The 19,776-nt window shown below is 38.5% G+C and overlaps 1 protein-coding gene across 1 annotated transcript in view; it reads right to left on the reverse strand.

Moving 5' to 3' along the window:
* Nucleotides 1-19,776, reverse strand: part of LOC135162178 (dipeptidase 1-like) — a 53,835-nt gene that overhangs the window by 13,556 nt on the left and 20,503 nt on the right. The window lies entirely within an intron of this gene.

A 19,776-nucleotide genomic window follows, 5' to 3' on the forward strand; every position in this document is an offset into this window, starting at 1 on the left:
GAATATTAAAATATTAAAGACATCCAATAAATAAATTTTTCATGAAAAGATGAGATAATTTTGTCGTTGAAAAATAATGTTTAATCCAATAATACGTAATGAAATAAAAATAAGAGAAGGAGAATGTATTCTCAGAAAAGAAATTACTTTCTCAACTAAATGTTCTTGTAATTAGCATTTTTTCTCTTTAATTAATTCTTCTCTGATGAATTTCTTCCGAATAAAATATATTTTTCAATTTCTTGCTCTCGAATAGACAATCAACTATTACCAGTTAATTATCAACTTCAATTAATCTGAAAAAGTGTAATTATAATACATTGTTTTCCCTGACTGCACAAGCCACAACTCACGAGACTGGAAGAAAGTGGAACGTCCGCATTTCGAGGCATCCTAACAGCAAATATATATCCAATGAGGGCTAATGGAACGAAGAGAATGAAAGAGCATAGTTCACGAGCGCCCATAATTCTCTCCAATTTTTCACATGCTCGTGTTTATCACGCGCCAACTTCTTTTCTTTATCTCTTCAATATCTCCCAGCTGACTCGCGTGGTCAACATGTATGTATTATTACCCATGTGTGTGCGTGTGTGTGGGTGGAAAAGCATTTCGATTTATTCCGCGTGGAGGAGCCTTGGCTACTTCGATAAATCAAACCGCCAATGTAATAAACGTTCACCGTTGGTGGGGAAACCCACTGGGCAATCCCTCTCTGGCCACTCGAGGTCACTGTCCATGAGGAAAAACTCTGCGTTATTCCTGGGTTAGTAGAATTGTTAACAATATGAAAGAGCGGTGCCAGTGGGGGTTGAAATCAACATTATTAATGTCGGTGAAATGCTGGCGTTTTCCGGTTTCAATTATTTGTGGGGACCGCTGGACCCAAAATGCCGGCACATTTTAATCGAAAAAAAAAACAGAAAACTTTTCTAGTCAATTGGAAATGATTTTTATTTTTCATTCGAAGGTTCCTTCGACCACCCTGAAGGTAGTGATATGAATTTCAAAGCTCAAAAACGTCATAATGGGCCGTGAAAAATTATGGTGCAGGTGAAAAATTCCCTTTTCCCTGCCCTGCGATAAAAATATAATTTGACATATCCGTACTTGTTTTGCAATTGCCGAAGACCCTGCGTGGGTGCATGAGCAATACTCTGGATACGTAAAAAGCTTTTATCCCTCTATTCCGATGTCACTACCCTTCCCACCCACCAGTTACTGAAGAACTGTCAGAGGGAGTTGATTAATATTCCAGTTTCGACCTAGATTGCCGGCGTCGCTGCTCCGGCAACCGGGAATATTCATATTGCGTAGCAGTCAGTATAGCTACCCGGGTAGAAGGCGAAGTGGTTCTCGTCTGCCTCCTTTGCCACCCCCTCCCACCCTCCCAAAACTTTGGGTTTTCAAGTGTGTCGGGTGGAAAGCGACCGAGGCAAAATCGCCGAGCTGATTTATCCATCCATCTTGCGCCGCTCTCCGTCTCTCTCTCTCTATTTTCCGTCTTGCTCACGTCCCTCAGAAACGCTTTGTAAAGATCAAGTTTACCCTAACAATATATGAATAGAATGCAATACTAACGATGCTTGACTGATTCTGGCGGGAGATGTGCTCACTCGACCGTGACGTCCATTCATTTGCCAAAATTATTTACTATTCTGAGCCAGTCATCCAGCTATTCATACCCTGTGGGACTGGATTATCATGTATTTTATGGATTTATCTGATTCATTGATATTTTTGGCAATAAGTTGACTCGTTCAATTAAAGTGATCTGATAGTCCGAAGATGACGAACTCATTTTTATGTCAAAATTTAGCAAACATTCACTGATGATTAATTTTTCTTGTGAGTTAGAAAAATTGTAGTCGAGCTCAGCATTTTTATTAAAAAAATGTTTCCCCGCTCGTAGATATTATTTCACTTCTTCAGCAAAAAAAATGTCCAAAGAAAAATTTCTATCGCTTGAAACTCGGCCATTTCCCTGAATAATTATCAAAGTTTGACGATTAATTAAGGAAACTTGTGAATAGATCAGTTGCTCCCGAAAGATGTTGAAATTGATGAACAATGGAAACCCCAAGGCCATCGGTCTCAGGCAGCTTGTTGAGTGTATCGCCGTCAGAGGAGAGTACTCAAGCTTCGACTAATTACGCTCCAGGTGTGGGCATTGGATCCTCAAGAGGCGAAACTCTCTGGTAGACTGCTATTGGAGTATATCTTCTGATACACTGTCGTCGAGTTCAATCTACATGTGGAGGAGCCAGATGCGCCATCGGATACATCGAGCGCTACTTTGATGATCAACATCATTGCATCGGCCATTTAATTGTCATCCCGTCGAGCAGATTGATTAACTCTAACGGAGTTCTAATGTTCAATAATCTTCAATCGGAAATTCGAGGTGCAATTAATCAGTGTAAATTCTTCGACGAAGAAGACCTTTTTATAACTAATTTTTTATTTAACTAATTCTCCTTCGTCGAAGAATTTTTTATTTAAAAATTAGTGCACTGACACGAGCGTCAATTTTTTAAGTGTGTCGTAAAAACACCAGATAAAAAGGGCATTTTATCCTGCGGAAAAGTTGGCTTATATTGTTGGCATAAACTATTAATAATTTCTGAACATTGTTCGAGATATTTCAATTCGAAGACGAGGGCCATTGTTCCCCCAGCATGACTTTTTATTAGGTGGACTGGTTGCTTTATCAAGCTCCACTCCTCTCCAATTTTGTGCTTGGGGCATCAGAAACTGGAGAGAATGAGACCAGCAAAGCAGAGAAGGGTAAACCTTTTTCCATACTATTAACAACGATACACTGCCTCGGTGGGGTTATTTTTCAGTAGAATGAGGCTTTTCTCGGTGACCGATTATAAAAAGACTGTGACCCCGATAATCCCTTTCTTCTGTCCTTTGAGGCAACCATCCTGTAGGCTATTTTTTTTACCTCCCACATAAAAATATCTCTCCTTTGAGCTCGGCGGGTGCTATAACCACAGGCCGTCTGACAGAGAGAAAACTGTTATCATTAAATTGTCATTCTCAAAAGTTTAACGTAAAAACACTTTGAGATATTCGTGAAATAGCGTTTGGACGGAGTATGTTAATTCATTTAATAAAATTCCGGACTAAATTCTGAAGAGACTGGAAAAGAATTTACATTTAAATTTTCATTTTCTTCGTATTATCCGCGTAATTGTGCGACGGATGAGACACCTGCGCGAACATCTTCATGATGAAAATACGGTTGAAATAGGTTATATATTTTCTACTTCGTCTAAAGTGCATTTTACTCATTTTCTTGAGCTGAAATCAGAGCACGGAGTGAACTTTATTTCTATTTTAGAAATGGAAATAGCTGTTGCAACAGCCTTTTGTAAATATTAGATTCATCACTGTGCTCTTGAATTTCTCATCGTTTGAGTGTACGTGTAGTCGTCAGGATGAAATTTTGTGTCTTGTATCCGACGTGCAGAGGATTATTCCTTTGAGGATATTGTGACAGCCGGGAACGGGAATAACTTGTCGTTGGAAATCCGAAAATTTTAATGTTCTCTATTACTCCGTTTTTTACTATTTAATTTTTCTATTCAATCTACACTGTAACAATTAAACGGATTAAAATGCACTTCTTTGTCAAAATAATGCAGTGAGTTTTTCTTATATTTTTTTCATTAAATAGACAATTAATAAATTACCATTTTTGAAAATTCTCAGCATTTTTTTTCAGAATAATCAATTTTATGTCTGAGAAAATAATCTCAATCGTTTATTCGTATAAAATAATGGAATCAAATGGTATAGCAATTTTTTTCTCTATCAATAAATGAATAAATATTGAAAAACGTATTTTTCTCTCGCTAGTGACGTGGCGGGCCGATCTAAAAGCGAGATTGCAAAGTGCAAAATCCGAAAATCCCAACGATAATCACAGTTCCGTGATTCCGTGGCTGTGCACCTCTGTGGATTAATCAAGGTCGAATGAGCTTCCGGTCAGTCTGCAACTCCCTTTGGTAAGTAGAAGTCCGTGTTGACCAATGGCCCGTGCATACGTTTCTCTTTCTCGTTAGTGAATTAGGTGAGTGTACTCGACGATTAAGCGAGACTTGTTTTCATTCGGATTCCATTTTGGGGATTTTCCCTAAACTGTGAAGACAATTTTCGTGAATTGGGAAAACACTGGTTGAAAAAGGAGCTTCAGGAACGAGAGGAGAGTTCCAATGAAATTTCCACTTGAACCGAAAATTCAATGAAATATTTTTCACGAAGGGAATATCTGGTACTCAGATAAGATCAACGTTTAATTAATTTGAAACCCAAAACTATGATTTTCCCTCCCGTCTCGCGACCTGTTCCTTTTTCCCTGTAATCGTCTGACTTAAATCGCATAAATCTCCTGAATTAATTCTCGAATTTCAATTCCACCATAAACCCAATTAAAAAATCATTACGGAGAGACATTTTAGGACAAAATTAGACCTCCAAGGGATGAAACGAGGGACTAAGCTTCATTTTATTACAAAAATTAGTCCCATTTTTCCACCAAAAATTGACCTGAAAAACGATTGATTGTCATTTCGTCCTACGTTTCGTCCTCTACAGGGCTAATTTATATTCAAAATTTCGTTCCCTCTTCCCTCTAACCAACCAACTGCTTTAATCCTCCAGCAACCCCTCAAATATTCTCAAAACCCACAAAATTCCTTACAACCGAAAAAAACGGTAATCAGCGCCTGGCATTTCTTCCCCCAGACTAAATTGCCCTCTCCCCATTCAAACATTTGCCTCCCCCAAAATTGAGTGATTTGCTTCCACATACCTCACGATGATGCACAACTAGTTGTAGAAGGATCTGAATGCGTGGTTTGAGTGTGCAGCCGCGACGGATCAGTAACTTTCAGTTAAAGTCGTCGGTGGCATCCGTGCGACAGGCTATTACGTTATGCCGTTGCCAGGAGAACGCTCTGCACAGAGGCCACAGAGTGAGAGGTGTATACCCGCTGCTCCCTTTCGCCACCCCCTCCTCCCATCTGCCACCCCCCTCCCCCTGTTCCCTCCTGCCATCCCCTCAGTCCCTCACCCCCTGCTCTTCTGTCGGCCGCTGTTCCCTGTGCTCCGGAAAACCGACGACTCAGGGAAGGGACGGGAAGGGAGGGGAGGGGAAGGGTCGGGTAGGGTAGAGTAGAGGGAGAGGGAGAGGGAGAGGGCGTCCTATGTACATACGTGGCAGTTGTATGCACATAACTGGGGTCCTCCGGGCGCGAACCCTCCACGGCATAACACATCACGTTCATATATCCAGCTATATGTACACAAACATGTAACACAGTGCAGCATATAGGGCCCTCATACTTGTGTACTAGTGTATGGTGTGTGCCACGGCCAGACAGCGACTCAATCACGCGGCAGTTGAACCGGACGCGGAAGCCCTTGCGTCGCATGGATTTTTGTTTTTCGTGTATATCAGTACAGGGTGAAGTTGCGAAAAAAATACTTGTCGAGGGAGACTGCACGTGTGCAGTTTTTTCAAGGGGGGGTGGGATGACGAGGGGGGATGCAGGGGGCCTGTTGTTTACACGGGGATTTTTATGAATAGTATTTTCGCGTCACGGTTGGCGGTTTCTGGCTGGTTTTTTTTTCGGTGAATGGGGGTTGAAAACTATGTGCGAAGGGATAACGAGAGTGGAATGACTGTGTATTGAATGATAGGTGGGAGGGGAGGGCAATAAGTGGTAATGGAAGTGGGCAATTGTTATGAGATTATGAAGAGTCCCTTTGGTTGGGGTCGAGAACTCGCGGGCGATTTAATCGGTTTTATTTTGATTCTAATGAGCTTCGTGAGGCCCTAAAATACACTCAGGATCATAATGAGGTACGAAAAATTTTTATGAAGTTGATGAAAGGTTCTGTGAAGACGCTTTCACTTGTAGCTCCTGCAGGGCCACCATAACACAACCCTCAAGAGTTGAACACGTTGGAGACTCTCATGAGGGTAAAAATACCCTTCGTGAAAGTTTTCTCATCTTTCGCGTGTCATGTTTAGACTTTGACCTTTAGTTTGATACTCGTGTCCCTTATGCTGGGGTGGGAATGTGTCCAATTTAGGTTCACAATATTTCAGGAGTAGATTCACTTGTACTTGTCACAAGAGAATGTGTACAAATATTTGCATGAGACGTGAGTAAATTTTGTTGCGGTTGGCAAATACACTTGACAAAAGCAATGTTCTGTCCCATCTTATAAGAACTATGAAATAATGAAGGGTTTAATGTGAATTTTTAATGATCTTCATCACTGCAACTCTCCTGGTAAATTATTAATCAGGCGTTGGACAATAGCATGATATGTAAATTAACGAAACAGTCGTAGGACAAGTTTTCTTTGAGTTGCTGATTACGGAGAAGATTAGGTGAGTAATGTGCGTTCTTATGAAGGGCTGGGGCCGGTGAGAAATTAGATAATAATCCGAGGTTAATCTCTACACCTCTTCCAAAAGTACCTTTTTTCTCTGAATTACTGAACATAATTTATTTCACGCTCCTCAACGGTCTCCGGGTACAAAGAACATTTGGTAGTACGAATATCCTCGAAAGAGAACAAGAGGAGTTGGAGCGCTAGACGGGCTTGAACGATTAACGAAATTAATGTAAATCACAAAGACAAACGTGTCGCTTGCGTGCCTAATTAACCACTTTTCTCCCTCGTACTTTATCCCCACAGTTTTTTGTCAGTGAGTCGTTCTTCATGAAATTAAGGGGAACAAAAAATCTGGTGAAATATGTTTCACAATTTTTTTATTCAATCGTTCATTTCGTCTTGAGACCACATTGTTATTCTCCGGATTAATTATCTTTGTTAAACAGAGAAGAATAGAGTCTGAATGTGGTCTGAGCAAAATTTCTATTTGGAGGATGAATGAGGAAGTAAAGAAGTTGATAAATGAATAAATAAGTAAATCAATGAATAAATCAACCCGTCAGGCGTTGGAGGAAAATTTAAAAAAATCCAGGAAATTTGGAAAAGTCACAGACAATAAAGAGAAAATAGAAAGGTGTGTTCCCAAAAAAATCTCAACCCCTGGGGCACCTCCATCAGGAAAGAAGAGTTCATTATTCTAGCGCGGTAGAGTTCCGTGTTTGCAAAGTACAAACAGGCCTTCTCATTCGGAGTGATCATCCTGGGCACAAATATGAATTTCAAATGAAACTTCTTGAGTAAAAAGATCGAGGAGAGAGGAAATTAAGAGGCATAAAAAAATGTCGATCAGTCGACCGGACTGACCGGGGTTATTTCAACTCGGAGCATCAAAGAAACTGAAGCGCTCGCTCTTACTCCTTTCTCTTCTACATTTCCCGATTTTCCCAGTCCTTCACGGAAGAAAAACTCGAATGGCTTTGGCTACAATCGATTTCAAGTGGAGAAAAGAAATGTTGACTTTCGGAAAAATAGTTTCCGCAGTCTCGGCACAAGTTATATGATTTTCAAATCATTCCATGGCGGTGCACGGAATTTAATTCAGTTGTTAAAATTCTGTTTCATTCTCACTGAAAATTCATGAATTTTTTTGTAACGATCAATGAAATAGATCCGAACGGTAGCTTTTGTTGCAATTTTTCCGATCAAATTTCTAAAACCATCATCGCGTACAATTTCCCCTGAAAGTGTCGGAATTTCTGTAATTGAAAACTGCGATATTTGATATTGTGCTCGAATAATCAACAAAATATTCTTTTCAAATGAAAAATTGATGGTATTTTATTGTCATATCGTGATGGAAATTTAATCAAATCAAAAGATATCTGTCTGGCCCCCACCGAAAAGTCCTATACGATGACATTTTCACCCCAAAAAACTCCTGAGGGGAACGAAAAAATTCCTAAATGAATATTTAAATTTTCAATATGTCCTCCACGAACCAAATATTCTTGGCGTTGTTAAATGCAGATGAATGGCAAACAATTCTCCGTTAATATTCATCATCAATGAACAAAGGAAAGGAACGATAGATCACGTTTCTCCCGGGAGTCACTATTTACGACGAAATTAAAAGCGGATGCGCTCTCCGGAGTGTTTGAAAATTTGTAGATAATTGCTCAGGTATATGCGAAGTTCCCAATAACAAATCCCATCAGCATCAACACTGATACGAATTCAGTATATCATCCATGCAAATGGATTCCTTGACGATGGATATTCATCATGAACCGGGTGTACGGAGGATTAACAGTGTAATTGGATTCGATGTTTCCGTGCAGTCGAAATTCAATAGTCACTAGCAACAATGCCTGATCAACGCCAGGAAAATATATTGGACTTCGAGGGTAATGAGTTTATGCTGAATTCAAGGAAATAGAGATTAATTTGAGAATTGTTCCCTCCAATATGTGGATTATTTGGCTTAAATAATTTTCGTCATTGACATCAAGTGATTCTGGAAGGGTCTCATGATGGAAATCAATATTTTATGACTTTGAACTAATTATTCCAAAGAATCCATAATTTCTATGCTCTTTATGCCTTTGTGTATAGGTGATATAAAGTTATGATGGATGAAAACACTGTTTTTACGATAAACAATCACAATTTATTTACGAAAACAATTTAAATTTGAATTTCAATTGTCTCTGGCCTCTTCCTTGATTGATAATTTTAAGCGTAAACCTGTAAAGCATCCGAGTTTCTCGTCAATGTTAGAACTAACTTCTAGTTGTTAACTTGTCCATAAAGCGCCATAAAGCTCTGTCGCACTGCGTTAGCGAGTTCACACCTCCCCAGTTGCAATACCCATACCCGAAAGTTGTATAACTTTTTGAATCACTCCGGATCTCGCTGTTTGCTGAGCGATATCCATATCATTACTTCAATATTTATGTTGCTGGGAATTTTCATAACTTGGGAGAATGCATACATGAATGACGATTCCCCTCGCAAACTCGAATGAAAAATTGCCAAGGGGAGCGATTGTTTATCGAATGCTCCAGCTTTAAATCTTTATTCAGAAGTACTCACAGTTTTTTTTTTTTAATTGAGTGAGGGAATCATAAAAATGATTATTCCAAATAAAATCGACATTTGTGATGAAATAAATATTCGTTTTTTAACGATAAATATTATTGAGGAAAATGTTATATTTGTTGGAAATTTTACCTGAAATTCTGAAATTTTTTAACTTAAACAGAACTGGCATTTTTTTAGAAATATTGTTCTCTGGGATTTCAGAATTGTTTATTTTTTTATCAGTGTAAAATTGTCAACCCATCACGAAGATAGAAAATCCCATTTTATTGAAGTGGACGAGACATCAAAAATTCCAACAAGTGATTCCGATACTTGAAGCGTCTGATTGCCGATGTGCTGAATAAACTTGAGTTCATCCCCGTGGCAAACGTGATTGGGAGATTGGAAGAGGTACAGACATAACATGAAAATCCTGCCGGCTCACGGGATATGGAGGTGTGCAGGAGAGCAACCGACGGGCGTACACAGAAACAAGGCTGTTATTGGAGGATGAGGACTCAATGAAGATTGCCAGGATATCTGAGGAGGAACGAGAGGGAAAAAAAAACACCTCCCGAGAAATTGAGAGGGAGTGGGACAAGGAGGGGTGGATGGAAGTAAGAAGTACCATCCGAAGCCCTGATTAAACCAAGCCAGGGTTGAAATACGCTCAGGCGCTTCCCACCGTGATAAAGCGTAACGTAGTTTGGCGGCGAGTATGAGTTGGCCAACGATTTTGATTAAAGTCCGCAAGTCGACTTCAAACTCCTTTCGCCCACTTTCTGTCTACCACACACCATCGTAATCGAGTCTCGGTGGTGTGCACCAACTGAGAATTTATAGTGGAGAATCGACGTCTTGACAAAACTCAATAATACTCGAGAGTTTTATCCATCGATTCCCACTCCCTCTGATTAGTCTGTCAACTTTAATTTTAGTCTTTTTTTTTTTACACGGAGTGTAGGTCTATAGGGGGATGAGTTTTTACTTCTTCATGGGCGGGGGGAGAATGTTGAAATTATGATACACTCGCGTCTTTGCGGCTTTATGCTCCGATGTTATGATCCAACCACTTGTCGTTGTCACTAAAGTTTTCATTACTCGTATAAAGTTTCATGGGGGTAGTGGCTATGGGAAGGACTGGCAGTCATTAAATGGGTCCAGTTACGAAGAACACTGGATATTTTTTTGTAAATCATGCGATGGCTGCAGTGGAATTTTTAATGCTGCGAATTTTGATGGAATTTAAGGCTAAAAGTATAAAAAATATGGGATGGAATTTTATGAACTTTTTGTGGACATTTTTAAGACAAAAACTTTATAGTAATTTTATACGGAGAGGTGCCTAGATATTTTGATTTATATTGAACATTTTGATGAATATTTCTTTTCTTATTATTAAAGTATTGCATCATATCCCTGATAATGTGGACCTGGAAATTATAATTCCATTGAATCGTTTCGTAAATATCCTGTTCCTCTAAGAGAACTCGTCAAAGGAATAATCAATAAAGTTCCAAATATTTCATTACGATTATATCAATTTTGAGATGAAGAAAGTTATCAAATGTTCATTACTTTAATCCTCTTAAAATGCAAAAAAAATCAGCATAACTGTATTCATCCCCTAAATTTGTACATCCAAAGTAATCAACTCATTCGCAAATCTCATTATTTCAAATATCTCAGTCTCTCAATTAGTGAAATGAGTCATATGAAAGACAATACGAGTCTCGTAGAAGCACGGAAAAAAGAACGCGGAGAAAAAAACATCCGGAAACCGTAACAAAAAATGGCACAAGGGCTTTTCATTAAAACAGACTCTTTGGCCCTGAATGAGACAGACAGAAAGGTAAAAATTGAAATAGAGAATAATTTTTCCACAACGTTATTCGTTTCACGTGGTTCGTTTTCTATCTCGTGGGCCTCCCTTTACCTCTTTATTTCTTTTATCACTCAGTTGTGAAAGCTGAAGCCATAGTATTGCGCCTGAAACAAAGCTTCCATCCAGCATTTTGAACTCCACCGAGGGATAAAAATGGCAGGAATGAATTAAAGAAGAAAGACGAAACACTCCGAGCGAAATGAAAGTTTCCGGTGGAAGTTGCTGTCGATTTTTATATATCTTCTTTTTGCAAACAGAGATATCACTTGTTTTTTGTTGATGAATTCCCTTCATTCGTGTCAGGATATTATTCACTGGTTCTTTCCTTCCATCAGAACGCCATTAATGTCCAACACCGATTTGAGATTCATTTTTGTCTCAAAAAAATTAATTAACCCAATGAACAATTAGAGCTTTCCTCCTATCACATGAAATTTTTCTGAGTTCTCATAAAGAAAAAAAATTCTCCATCACATCCTTTATATTAATTACAACCCCTGATTTGTATTAATTGCATTGGTGTTATGTACGAGGAGTTTCTACATCAAGTAGAATATATAGACCCGTGTACACGTGAGTTGCACACGTGTGGCGCTTAGGTGCACCGGTGCCATGACTAACTTGTTAATTGAATTATAAATATCCGTAATTATGAAAGTTGGCCCAGTTCGTTGGTGTCTCTATCCGATAAAATAGGGGGATGAAAATAGGCATGAGACAGACGTCTGAATTTAAGCGATAAATAAATTTGGAGAAATGAATGAGCCATCAGCAGGATGACGCCACTGCGCTGTGTGCTTTGTTTCCCCTCGTCATAAAGTATTCACGTGAATTCACAAAATTTCGTGAATATCGCATTTACCCGGTATTTATGTACCTTTGATTAATCTCATGAATTATAAAAGCAAATATTGTGCGTTCGTTTAACATTTCGAACAGATGTTTTATGCACATTTTAACTCTTTGATATCGCCCGACTCTGCTGCATGCCTTCATTAATTTTTTAATAAAATTTAGCCGATAATTAGTCTATCCCATGAGAAAATAGTCAATACGATTCATGAGACTGATTAGTAACCGTGGATTGGTAACCTCATGGTTTTTCATGAATTTTTATGAATTGATCCATCGGAAAAATTACAAAAAAACTGCGTCTGTTAATGAAAGGGCGCAGGAAACATAATTTTTTTAATTACTGAAGACAATATTTCATTTTAAACGTATCAGAATGTCTTACAGCCAGGGAATTATGTTTTTTTCCAGCGGGATTTTTTAAAGAGAATTTCTCTTGGTGTAAAGTAATCATCCGAATTTACAAAGTCAGTAGAATATTCTATTTATCCTGTGGTTATGTACCTTTAATTAATTTCATCAATTATGGAAGTAAATATTGTTCGTTGGTTGAACACTGGGGAGGAGAAGTTTAATGCAAATTTTAACTCTTTGATATGGGTCGACTGTGCAGTAAAAAATAGTAAAAAAAATCACCCGACTTATTATTAATGTTAAGCAGTGTACCGGATTGATTTCAGACTTCCAAAAGTCTATGGAGTTATGGACCACATGCTTTCAGAGGAATTATTTGTTCATTTAATAAAAGTTTATTATTCTGTGTCAAGAAGCTTCAAAATAGAAATTTTAATGCAGAATATATACTGCAGCGAATCGCAAATTCGGTGATATTGTTATCTACTTAATATTTATATACTTTTGATAAATTGTAGGAACAAATGTTTCCCCTTTCGTTAAATATTGCGTATTGCAGCTCTTTGATATCTCTCGACTATTCAGGACGTGATAATTTTTTTTCCGAATTCAATTGATCTACATTAATTTATCTCTTTATAAAATAGCCGATAAAAATGGGGAGATTCAACATCACATGAAAAGAAATTTTTGATAAAAATTATTTCAACAAAAAAAATCTTATCTGTGGCGTGTTAGTGACTGTTCAAGGCTGATTGCAGGCTTTCAGGGGCTCATCGAGTCGCGAACCGCAGGCTTTTAGCGAAGTTAATCGTCAATTTAGCACAAGCTCATCGAACTCAAGTAGATACTCAGTAGGTTTGGCCTTTGATCCATGGAAATTCTCATAATGGCGTTTTAATACGATATATTCTGGCTGTTTCATTTACTCCACGTTCCTTCCTCAGCGACTGAACTCAGCAACCGTCGCATTCAGAGAGGTCACACGGCTGCTGGATCGCGCCCTCAAGTTTCCACTTTACCGTCCACTTGTGTCTACCTCAACTAGTCCAAAACTTGGATTAGTTTGCCGCCCACCCAGAAACCCCTATACTTACGCCTGGAAAGTTTTGGTGAGCCGGGACTTTTATTGTTTTCACGTTGCATCAGCTGCTACGGAATACTCCATTCCTTCTTTTCAATTGGCGGAGCTATTTGATTCCATCTACATCTTCCCTCGATTATGCATTATTTATTATCCACAATTTAATAATTTCACAATTTTTTAAATTTCCGGTAATATTTGTTGTTATTTACTTTACATTAGTTGATAAATAACTGTTTTATCATTTATCAATTATTCTTCCGAATCGATAGAAATGGATGGAGATGGAATAAATATATGAGCTGTTGCGATAAAATGACCATTGATTTTTCTGAAAAATTCACAATTCAATAATTTTTTCACCCCTTTTTTTCTCTACTAGTATAGTTCTGCAACTGAGCGTTCAATAAATCACAGGATTTATTTCACATTAAATTTAATTCCCTTTGTTTTCAACAGCGATAAAATTTACGGACTCAAATTTTCTACTACACGCACCTGAGCATTGATTGACATATTTTTGATTAATTCACAGCTCCGCATCACCACGTATCATGATAGCTCTCGCTTCCAACGCCATTATTTTTTTTTTTCTACGTAAAACGCATTCCGCACGTTGAAAAAAAGTTTGCATCGTCGTGTGGTTGAGCGTCAGGTCCGAGGAGCGAAATGGACGTATACGCGTTTGGAATTGATTTCTTTAATGTTTTATAACGGGATTTATGGGGCCAACTGGGATGGGATACTGGAGTACGAGGGATAGATGTACAGTGGTAAAATTTACGGCAGCGGCATCGACGTGCTGCGTTGTATATACACACCAGCAAGTGAAATAAAGATAGAATGAGTCAGACTACCGGTGAAATTCCGCTCGTCCAATGGGGAGAGCTGAGTGTCGAGGAAAATTTTAACCCGAGGGCAAAATTGTTTTTACAATCATGCTGACCGGAGAAAATCTGCATAGCTACCGCAACAACCACGTTGATGAGACTGATAAATGTGCCAGAATTTTTTCCCGTGAAAATGGAAATTAAGAATGTGAATGAGAAAATTGAAGAAATTGGCTTTATGCCATATATTAATTTTTTTGGGGAGGTTATGGTACATAGATTGAAAAGTGTGCTATTACATGGAGAAAAAATTCAGGAAAAGTGACCGAAGAATGTGAAACTTCGGTTTCGTAACGAATTTATCCAATTGATGGTGTCTTCAATTAAATTTTTGTTCTCTTCATTTTCTACTTGATATTAGTGGTTCCTAATTTTAAAGTATTAAAAATATTAGTGTTCAAAATATCACTCCGACAATTCAATTACCGGTTAGCAACCGGAAGTGTTTGCGAATCACCCATGAGAAGAAGTCGAGCATGTTTGATGTGACATCCTGTCAAACATGTGCACACAATTTGATATTGCGTTGCGTTGGCAATCACCATTTTCGTTGCAATATGATGAAAGCTCGGTAAACTTTTGATGAAGAAAATAGTGTATGGAATTGTAAATTTATTCTGATGGCCGGGAGCTACATATTCCGTGTTTACTTCACGTGTTTTAAGAGAATATATCGAAGCAGGATATACATATAGTTTACTACTATTTCATTTGAAGCATCTCTTGACGTAGAAAAATATAATTATAATAATATTGGGTCTATGCATAAATCTAAAAAAAATCAGAATCTCCCGTCGTAGAAAATCTAATCCTCTCAAGGTAAAATGTATCGGTTTCGAGAAATTTTTCACAGAAGCTCGAAAAAATTAACGTTTACCCCAATAAAAGTCCAACTGCCAGTCCTAGAGCTTGTCCTAACCACAACTTTCCACATCCAAGCACCAAAATTTTTCCTATAAATTCCTCTCCACGTCGGAGGGTAATTTTTTCATTTGCAACCTGACGTCACGCAGGAAAAAATATTCTCCTGAGAATTTTATTCTTCCGCTGAAACACAATTATCCCTCAGAGATGTTTTATGCACAGTGAAAATAGCGTTGTAACACAGGAAGCCTCCAATTACCACGAAGTTTGCTGAGGAGTTTCTCCAAACACCGGCGAATAACATTACCTCGCCTCAAGTACCCGGGTAAAAATATTATCTTTCGATATCCCCGAAATAGAGTTCAAGCGACTCAATAATATTTGTGGATCGCGCATTGATGGTTGAGAATGGCCAGTGGATTGCCGTTTCTGATTGCGTTTCACGTTCCCAACAATCATTCGGAGATGCAATTTTCCACAGCGAAAAATAGCTCCACCGGGTCAACTGGATTATCATCCATTGGAGCAATGTGGTATTCCAGTTAGTATAGTGCGAGACGTGTAGAAGCACTGGGGATGCTCCGATTCCATTTGCACGTGATTCCATTCCAACCACTACTGTCGTACCATTCCTGTGCATACAGACCAGTTCCACTATCTCCCCTCGCTTTCCACTGCTCATCTACCAACCACATCGTTCGGATATTAGTTCAGCGTGGCATTTCAAATGCCCTTTTACCAACACAGTGCTACTGCAGTTTAATCTCCAACTTTTGTTTGCCTTTGGATGGCTCAAGAGGTCTCGTCATAAAATATTCAGTGTTTAATGTTTGCTCGGTCATCTTCCTCGACTCCTTCGGTTTTATTCGTCGCGACAAGGGGGGGGGGCTGATAATTTGGGGAATATGTTTTATTCAGGTGGAAACGAATGAGCAGTTGTTGAGAACAATTTTGTAATTTTTTTTCACCCGATGATTTTTAGTAATTAAGAATGGGCGAGGGAAGTGGCTCAATGAGCGGGATTGTTTTCAGGTTTAAATTAATTAATTAAGTGGAGGAGCCTGAATTTAAGTCATGGATTGACTCGATCTGAGCACAGCAGTTCAATTGGCAATTTAATTTCAAGGCACATGCTCATTTAATCTACGTGATAATTTTTTAATGAATTCACTTGAATTCAATCAATCGCCTGAACATAGGACACGACCTGAATTTAAGCCATGAACACGCCCCCTCGATTTAAATCGCGATCTGAATTTAAGTCACCACGAAATTTCGAATCGCGGTTGGAAGCCAACTTACTACCTGAATTTAAGTCGCAACCTAAATTTATTCCACGAGCCAGACCGAAGCACCGAAGTAAAAACGAAATTTTTCGGATAAAAATTCCGTTCACATTTCCCGTCACCTCCCAAACTGGAAGAAAAACCCCCGGACACTCCAGTCGTAAACGAATCTCGTCTCTTAATTCCTCTGGAGCGTTCATGAACAAAAATGCGATACTCTTCGCTGGATCTTCATTTTTTCACCCTCCGATACCGGGAGTCGTCCTGTACATCCCCCTCTCCTACCCGTTCCGCACTATTTCTTGTACATTTATTTTTTTTTTCTATCTTTCCGCTTCCATAATATCCCATTCCTGTCGTCTATCAATTCCCACAGCACAAACTCGACGTGGCTCGTAAACTCATTTCCAAACTGCGCCTCGACATAAATTGATTTTATTCCCTTGATAGTCCGTGATTGGAATTTGTCGCCAGAGGAATGTATTATACATCACCAGTGTTGGATATCTATTGGAGTTATAATGGAGTAATGCGTTTCATGGCTGATCGTGTAGATCGGAATTCCGGGGTTATTTCGTCAAATGTAATTCAATGTGCATGTATTACAAATGCCCCAATGGTAAATGCAAATTAGGTGGCAGTATCACTGCCGCATACAGAATAAGAATCACTGACAAAAAAAAAATGAATGGAAAAAAAAAAAATTTCAATCACGGTAAATTTAACCAACTAGGGAGGGGATAGTTAAAATAATGAAAACGAGAAATCTTTAGTTGAGAGTAAGGAAAAGTAGACGTGGGGTCTCGTCCCAGTGGTTAACTCAACGAGTAGGTCAGGCAACCCCTTGAGTACGGGAGATCGTCGATAAATTATGCTGCAGATGGGGTGGATAGGGGAGGGTAGGAGGAAACTTTATTGTAGAGTTCGGTGAAAACCCCGCTACAGACTAAATCAACGCTAATTCTTCACCTCCGGGGGGCTACTACCCTCAAGAATATCCTCTTGCAGAATTTCATTCCACCCTCTCGACTCCAGCGTCTTGCAGTTATTGAAATATGTATCAGTGCAAATTTGTTCCGGTGCGGTGGGGTATTATGGGGAGGGTAATACCATTGTCCCTTACAGTTTTCTTACCGATAAATTTTCTTGCTATTGGAAAAGTTTATTATAGAAAGAGGATTTATTTCATGCAATTGTATTATATATTATGGTTGTTTAATTTCTCTTAGTTCAGTTTATTTTCTTTTTTATTGTTTATCAACATTTTTTTTTCATTAGTAGTTATGTCTCTGCCGTTAATAACAAAATGAGAAGGTTAATAACATTGATACAATTGGCACGTGAAGGTGGTGCCAATAAAAAAAACATTGCAATTACCGAACACAATAATAATACCTGATATTCTAGTGCCACTTGCAAAACCGTTATTATCATTTTGCCCGTAATAATACGAAGGGTTAACCAGTATTTTCAGACCCATTCAACTAACGAGGCGTCGTGTTTGGGGTAAATAAACGGCTGGAATCCCATTTGGAAATACGTGAGTGTCTATTACGAACAATACAACTAGAATCGGAAAAAGAGTGGAGGAGAGAGAGCGAGAGAGAGAGAGAGGGAGGTGAATATCCCTAAACAAATTGCAATACTCGGTGATTGAATGAACCGAGGCAATTCTTCATGAATGAAAGCTGCGCAGAGGAGAAAGTTGGAAACAAATAACCAAACAAATCAAATAATCGTGGAACGGAATTCATTTCTGTGTCGCCTTTAGTCTATTTTCTATTTATAGGATACGGATAAAATACGGAACGAGACGATGAAAAATTCCAATATTCGTAGCCAAATTTGAATCCTCAAATTCTTGGAAAAAATTTTTGAAATCAAATGCCACTAATTTTTTAAGCAATTTAAAATACATTTTGGATAGCTCATTCATTTTTTAAATTAAATTCCTCATGCACATGATGATTAAACATTTCTTTGATGTTCGAAGATATTCAGGTTTATAAAACTTCCGGAACAAATCAGGAAGTGCTTTTTTTTAGCATTTTACTTCGGGAAAAATGTCGTAAAGTCATTACTATGAGAATTTACGGTGAATTATTTCTCATTGTGGTTTATGTGGTTCGTTCATATATGGTGCACGAATCAACTCAAGGTATTGATTATCAAAATATATCGCATTCCAATCGTCATCAAAAACATCGTATAACGGAATACCTGAAATTTTCCAGCTTGGAGAGAATGGAAATCGAGGATTTTTCCCTTTAAAATTGAAAAATCCCGTGCACTCACGTGTTTGCCCTCCGGCCATGTGTAACCGAGAGTCAAAGGAAAATATTCCCGTCGTATGAGCCCCATTCTTCCCTTTTTTCCTCTTACCAGGTTCTTTTGTTCTTTTCGAATAGGGAGAAAAAAGAAACAGGAGAATAATTCTGACATAACTCTGGAAGCCTAATTGTGATAGCTGGGTTAAGAGAAGCGCATAATTTTCGCGTAATCCGTGTGTCGTGGTGTTCAAGGCATCTGCGGATTACACGTTTCCATGATAAACAGGGGGAGAGATACCAGCGGCCACAAATGCCAGGGTACGAGAATGCCCCGAGTTTATCTGGAGGGCGAATGAAGCAACAATGCGGACGGTGGATGATTAAAAAATTGGGGATTAATTAATATCGCGATAGATACTATTCGTTTTTATTTATTTTCAAGTATTACCCAAGAACATTTTTGGCACGATATCAAGCATTTTTGCGGCAAATTTATCGCTGCATTCCCAGTTATTTTTTTAACTAAACGATAGTTCCCTTAAAATTCTGGAGGATTTTTATTTTTAAACTGCAAACGTTTACTTTACAAATAAGTGGAAATGTTTTGCTAAAAATTCAACGCAACGAAGTCCTTAATATTCGGGTTATCATTGAGAATTTGGGTGGATCGCTGATTCTTGTCCTCGCGCTGTTAAATAATTTGCAAGTCCATTGAATTTTCAGTGAAAAGCCGTCCGTCTCTTCTAAATAAAATTTAACCCCGCTCCCCTGAGAGTTTCAACTGAACTGTTCGTGAAATTTCAATGGGATGAAATAAACTGCTTTCAGAAAGCTCGCCAGAGAGTGTATGTACATCAAATAATTATCTGATAAAAAAAAACAAATGTGCCTATGATTATGACTGAAATAAATATTCTGGCATTTCTGTAAATTATATGTCGACTGCCAACCGTTTCACAAATTCAATCATTGTTCCTCCAAATTAAACATATGATACGCGAACGTCGAGCTTCGACAGGATTTTCAAATTTTGAGGGAGAAAAATCCTTTGATACTGACAAGTGGATTGCCAACCCGCACACGTCATTCCCATTTTCCATTCACTGTTCGATAAAGAGCAATTCAGTTGACACGGGAAATTAATTAAACTCTCCACAGAGATTATATAATCATAAAAAAGGCAATGAAAAATGAAAAAATTCATGAGGACGGAGCACGCAGACTGAATTTTATCGGTATTCGGCTTGCGCGTAAAGCGTACTACACGCCACCACCCTCCAATAAATAATAA

The sequence above is a fragment of the Diachasmimorpha longicaudata genome, chromosome 1 (assembly GCF_034640455.1).
Source record: "Diachasmimorpha longicaudata isolate KC_UGA_2023 chromosome 1, iyDiaLong2, whole genome shotgun sequence".
NCBI lineage: Eukaryota > Metazoa > Arthropoda > Insecta > Hymenoptera > Braconidae > Diachasmimorpha > Diachasmimorpha longicaudata.